The sequence below is a fragment of the Gossypium arboreum genome, chromosome 9 (genome assembly GCF_025698485.1).
Source record: "Gossypium arboreum isolate Shixiya-1 chromosome 9, ASM2569848v2, whole genome shotgun sequence".
NCBI lineage: Eukaryota > Viridiplantae > Streptophyta > Magnoliopsida > Malvales > Malvaceae > Gossypium > Gossypium arboreum.
This window is the reverse complement of record NC_069078.1, coordinates 12,206,100-12,212,176: the sequence shown is the minus strand read 5'-3', so window position 1 is coordinate 12,212,176 and position 6,077 is coordinate 12,206,100. Positions and strand designations below refer to the sequence as shown.

The 6,077-nt window shown below is 37.4% G+C and overlaps 1 non-coding gene across 1 annotated transcript; it reads left to right on the top strand.

The window, feature by feature from the left end:
• The first annotated feature begins 4,008 nt into the window (after positions 1-4,008).
• Positions 4,009-4,114, top strand: LOC128281094 (small nucleolar RNA R71). The gene has a single exon (XR_008271309.1). It is a non-coding gene; the product is annotated as a small nucleolar RNA R71 (small nucleolar RNA).
• Positions 4,115-6,077: the final 1,963 nt, after the last annotated feature.

Genomic DNA, 6,077 nt, shown 5'->3' with positions numbered 1-6,077 from the left:
TAATCGTGGAGGTAGGCTTTTCATGGCATGAGTGGGTTAATTCTAAGTGTCTTAATCATTTTGATATATCAAATCAAATGGTGTGGTCTCGACATGCATAATCATGCAAGTTCTAGAATAACAGTTCAATACTGACGCACTCAAAGCAATAATAATAAAAGTGTGCATAAAAGGATGAATAGATGCTGAAAAGGATCAAAAATCTCACAAAAATTATGGCTTTTTGATGTTTAGACTCGTGAATTCCAATTCAAACTAATACATATACTTGTGGAAACAACTTAAGATTTTGAATTCTTAACAATCAACTCATCATGCTTGATTCTCTATTGTCTTAAAGTTTAAATAATCAATGCATAAATCCCTATGTTTTAATTCAAGATATATCAATCAAAATCATAAATTAATTAAAATTTATCCTAAATATGATATGAGAGTTTTTCAAGAGAACAAGATGATTATTCAGGGATTTTTCTGATAATAAAATAAATATCCCCCCACACTTAAGATGTACATTGCCCTCAATGTACAAAGACAGATACTACAGTATAAAAATAAGATAGGGAGAAAAGTGAAACTTCTTGTATGGTGAATTCCTCAAACTAGAGTTTTGGAGAGTAATCGGTTCGAGAGTGGGGAAGGATACTCCGGAGGTCGTAGAGGTTCATTAGGCCATATGTTCTGTGCCAAAAGAATATTATATCTAGTGGTAGCTATAGTCGTGGTCGAGCAGGACATAGCAGTCGTGGAGACCCTTTCCTAGTGGAGTTTTAGTTCCTATGTGATGATGAGTTTAAGAGCTCTATATAACTGTGATAAAATTAGGAACTTTTTAGGGGATATTAGGAAGAATAAGTACTCGAAAAGAAATAACCGAAATTTATAATAAAATTTTAAATCTGCTAAAAAATAAAAATAAAAAATAAAAAGTAGTTTGAATAAAAATTAAAAACATAAAATAATAAAATAAATATTTCTAAACATCTTCATCACTGGATGGTTCGCGAGGTGGGACTGGCGATGAGATGTGGAGGTGCTGACAAATTTGCTGTAGAGTAGCATCAATGTTGTCAAATCATTGAAAACACTGCTGCTCGAATCGGATGAGGTTCTCAGAGATGTCAGCATATGAAGCCGCCGTATGAACTGGACGAGAGGGTGGTGGTGGCTGAGTCGGTGGGTCCTCGTACTATGGGGGTACAGCCGTGTAGAGAAAAAATAGAGGGAAAAGAGAGGGGAAAGTGAGGATTAATGCAAGTGGAGTGGAGTTTAGGGTGGTTGTGGGGTTGAGGAAGTGAGAATCTATGGAGTGGTGGCTGGAATAGGGATTAGGGAGTGGAGATGGGGAGATTTCGGCTAGGGTTTTGAAAGGAAGAAGAAAATGAATAGTAGTTTGCTTATATAGCGGGGAAGCCACACGGCCTAGGGCCACTCCCGTGTACTCTGAAATTGAGCCTGTGTTTTTCGAATTTTCCAATTTAGGTCGTGCCCGGCTACTATCCCAAGCTCGTGTGTCTGAGGTGTGTGTGGCACACGGCCATGTCGCACAGTCGTGGCTAGCTCTGTTCGCTTCTCCCACACTTGTGTGTTAGGGTACCATGCCCGTGTATTGTTGTCCACGGCTTATCGGCACGGGCGTGCTGCATGCCGTGTCAAAGAAACAGAATCGAGCCTTGCCCCTGGCACGCCCGTGTTTTTCCATTCCCACGCTTGTGTTCACCTATCAAGTTCACCCACAGCCATGTCGCACAGCCGTGGGGATTTATCGCATCTCGTGTTTTGGGGAAATCATGTCCTGCTTCCACACGGCCGTACCGTTTGGCCATGTTTCTTCCCCTGCTTGGCCATGGTCTTAGGCACGCCCGTGTGCCTAGCCGTGTGTGCTGAAAAACTTTGTTATTCAAAGATAAAGTTAATGATTTAAAGTGTTAGTAATAAAAAATAAAGAAATCAAAATATGTTAGTGCTTGAGTTGCCTTCCGAGAAGCACTTATTTATAGTCTAAGCTCGACTTACCTCTCTAGTGAATGGTCAGGGTAGTTCAAGGAGTTTGTACTCCTCATTCCTGTTATCAATCTCATCAAGATAAGGTTTTAATCAGGTGTTGTTTACCTTAAAAGTGCCGAACTTGGGATGATTCACCTCTACAATACCAAATGGAAAAATACTGAGTACCGTAAGAGGGATTTCCTCATTCGGTGTGGTAGTGACAATTTGGGGGTCTGCAGCATCTAGTAAGGCTCTATCGCCAACCTTAAGTTGATTTGGAGAGGTATTGGGCTTGTTTTGGCGTAGTTTCGGTTTATCATGTGTTCTTGGTTTGTGTGTTCGCTATTCGTCTAGCTCCTCTATCCGTAGCTTTTGTTCTTCATGAATGTGTCCTCTATCATTGCTAGAACATGGCTCGCGAACTTCTTTGAAACTTAATTTCTGTAAAGCTGGTTGTGTCATATTGTCAGTTTTAGTAGACTGGTGTAGACCATTACCTTCACTGTTTGATGTGATGCTAGAAGTACGAGCTTGAAGGGTGATCGTTTCGTCTCCCATATGGAGTGTAAGCTCACATGTGCCAACATCAATAATTGTTTTAGGAGTTGCTAAAAAGGGCCTCCCTAAAATCAAAGGGGTTTTATTATCTTCTTATATGTCTAGAATAATGAAATCAACGGGAAATATGAACTTATCTGCTTTCACTAGTACATCTTCAATAATACCCATAGGGAATCTTATAGTTTTATCTGCCAATTGAATGTTCATTCTAGTTTGTTTAAGTTTCCCAAGACCTAGTTGCTTAAACATTTTGTAAGGCATTACGTTAATACTAGCCCCTAAATCAGCTAATGCATAACTTATATCTAAACTACCAATTAGATAAGGAATTGTAAAACTCCCTGGATCTTTTAATTTGTGGGGTAGCTTATTCTGTAGAATAGCTGAGCAGACTGCGTTTAGCTCCACATGCGATGCTTTGTCCAACTTCTACTTACTTATTAAAAGCACTTTTAAAAATTTCATTGCATTTGGCATCTGCAATAAAGCTTCAATAAACGGTAAGTTAATATGTAATTTTTTTAAAAGTTTGAGGAATTTACCGAATTGTTCATCTGAGCGGTCTTTCCTTGTCGCGTTAAGGTATGGACAAGAGGTTTATATTCTTCATTTATCGGTTTGTTTGTATTTTGATCTAACTCACCTTGACTCTTGCTTACCACAGTTTCTTGCATCGCTTCTAGTTCAGACTCAACAACTCCTTTGTCATATTGAATATTAATTGCGTTGAGTTGTTCCCTTGGGTTAGGTTCAGTGTTACTTGGCAAGCTACCTTGTGGTCATTCAGAGATCAGTTTGGAAAGCTGGCCTATCTAAGTTTCGAGCCCTTGGATTGATGCTTGTTGATTCTTAAGTGTTGTCTCAGTATTTTGGAAGCGGGTTTCTGACACTGATATGAATTTTGAGAGTATCTCCTCAAGGCTTGCTTTTTTCTCTTGTTGATAAGGTGGCTATTGAAAACCTTGAGGATTTTGTTTCTTTTGATTCCCTTGACCACCCTAGGAGAAATTCGGGTGGTTCCTCCAACCTGCATTATAAGTATTACTGTATGGGTTATTTTGAGATCTAAAGTTATTGTTACCCATATAGTTGACTTATCCCTCTTTGGTTGTAGGAATGAAGGATTGATATTTTGTATGCACACCTCCTCTACTTGAGGCACACCTCATTACTGGATGTACCTGCGTAGAACCAAGTAAACCATCAATCTTTTTATTGAGAAGTTCTACCTGATCTGATAGCATAGTAACTGAGTCGACGTTATAAACGCCGGCTGTTTTCGTTGTCTTTGTCCTTATGACTTGCCACTGATAGTTATTTAGTGACATCTCCTCTATAAACTCATAAGCATCTTCCGGTGTTTTATTGTTGATGGTTCCGCCAGCAACTGTGTCAACCATTTTCCGAGTCGAGGGACTCAGACCATTGTGGAATGTTTGTACTTGAAGCCAAACCAGTAACCCATGGTGAGGGCACCTTCTTAGTAAGTCCTTGTATCTTTCCCATGCATCGTAAAGTGTTTCTAAATCCATCTGCACAAAAGAAGAGATATCATTATGTAATTTAGCCATTTTAGCCGACGGAAAGTATTTTAGTAAAAAAATTTTGGTCATTTGTTCCCAAGTAGTAATTGATCCTCGTGGTAACGAGTTCAACCACTGTTTAGATTTGTTCCTCAATGAAAAGGGAAACAATCGAAGACGTATGGCATCATCAGAAACGCCATTGATTTTAAATGTATCGCAAAATTCTAGAGAGTTTGCTAAGTGAGCGTTAGGATCTTCATCCTACAAACCATCAAACTGAATAAACTACTATATCATTTGAATTGTGTTAGGTTTCAGTTCAAAAGTATTTGCAGCTACGCCGGTCTAACTATGCTAGATTTAGTTCCTGTTAAAGAAGGTTTAGCATAATCATACATAGTGCGTAGAACAGGATTTTGATTAGCCGCAATTGCAGGAGGTAGCTGATTGTTTTGGTTTTCAGCCATCTCTTCGATTGGGGGTTGAGTATTCTCTTCTTACTCATTTTTTGTGTATCGTAAGCTTCACGTTATTTTTCTTTGATTTTTTCGAATTGTACAATCAATTTCTTCGTCAAAAAGTAGTGGTCCTAACGGGTTTCTTCTAGTCATAAACTATAAAAACTTGCCAAGAGAGAGAAAAATTAAATTAATAAATAATAATAATAAAAAATTAAATTAAATTGCAAGAAAAATAAATGGCTAAAGTAATCAAAATTTAGCGTTCCTAATATTTTAGTTCCCCGACAACGGCGCCAAAAACTTGATCGCGAGATTTGTAACAAGTAATAAATATTTATAATGAAGATCAAACCTAGACTAACTATTATCACGATGAAAAGGCAAGCGCACCTATCAAATAATAGTATAGTAATGGCAAGACTGGGATATCGTACCCAAGGGAACCAAAAGTACTAGTAATAACTATCTTTTTATTATTTAACCTAGAAATAAAGAGGGGTTGTTTATTTATTTTAATTAACTAATTATCTAAACTAAGAACGCACAGAGAAAAGAATTGGGGAATTGCTTTTGGGAAAATTGATTGACTTGAGACAATACCTAAGAAAAAATCCACCTAGACTGTACTTGTTATTCTGGCTCCGAATCGGACGATTTATTCATTCAACTTGTTCCCTAGAGATCCCTAAGTTATGTTATTATCCCTATTCAAGACTAATAACGTCTAATCCCTAGATTGAATAACCGAGACTTTTCTCTAATGCAATTGAATGAATAAATCATCCGATTCGGAGCCAGAATAACAAGTACAGTCTAGGTGGATTTTTCCTTAGGTATTGTCTCAAGTCAATCGATTTTCCCAAAAGCAATTCCCCAATTCCATTCTCTTTGAATTCTTAGTTTAGATAATTAGTTAGTTAAAACAAAAACCTCTTTATTCTTAGGCTAGATAATAAAAAGACAGTTATTACTAGTACTTTTAGTTCCTTTGGGTTCGACAATCCGGTCTTGCTAAAACTATACTACTGTTCGATAGGTACACTTGCCTACATCGCGATAATAGTTAGTTTCAAGAATGATTAATTATAAATATTTAAAACCTATCACGAAATCACGCGATCAAGTTTTTGGCGCCGTTGTCGGGGAACTAAGATATTAGGGACGCTCAATTTTTATTACTTTAGCCATTCATTTTTCTTGCAATTTAATTTAATTTAATTATTATTACTTATTAATTTACTTTTTTCTTCTCTTGGGAGGTTTTATAGTTTATGACTAGAAGAAACCGTCAGGACCACTACTTTTTGACAAAAAAATCGATAGCACAGTTCGCAGAAACCAAAGAAAAATAAGGCGAAGCTTATGATACACAGAGAACGAGCAAGAGGACGATACTTAACCCCCAACCGATGAAATGGTTGAAAACTAAGACAATCAACTACCTTCTGCAATTGCGATTAATCAAAATCCTACTCCACGCACTATGTATGATTATGCTAAACCTTCTTTAACAGGAACTAAATCGAGCATAGTTAGACCT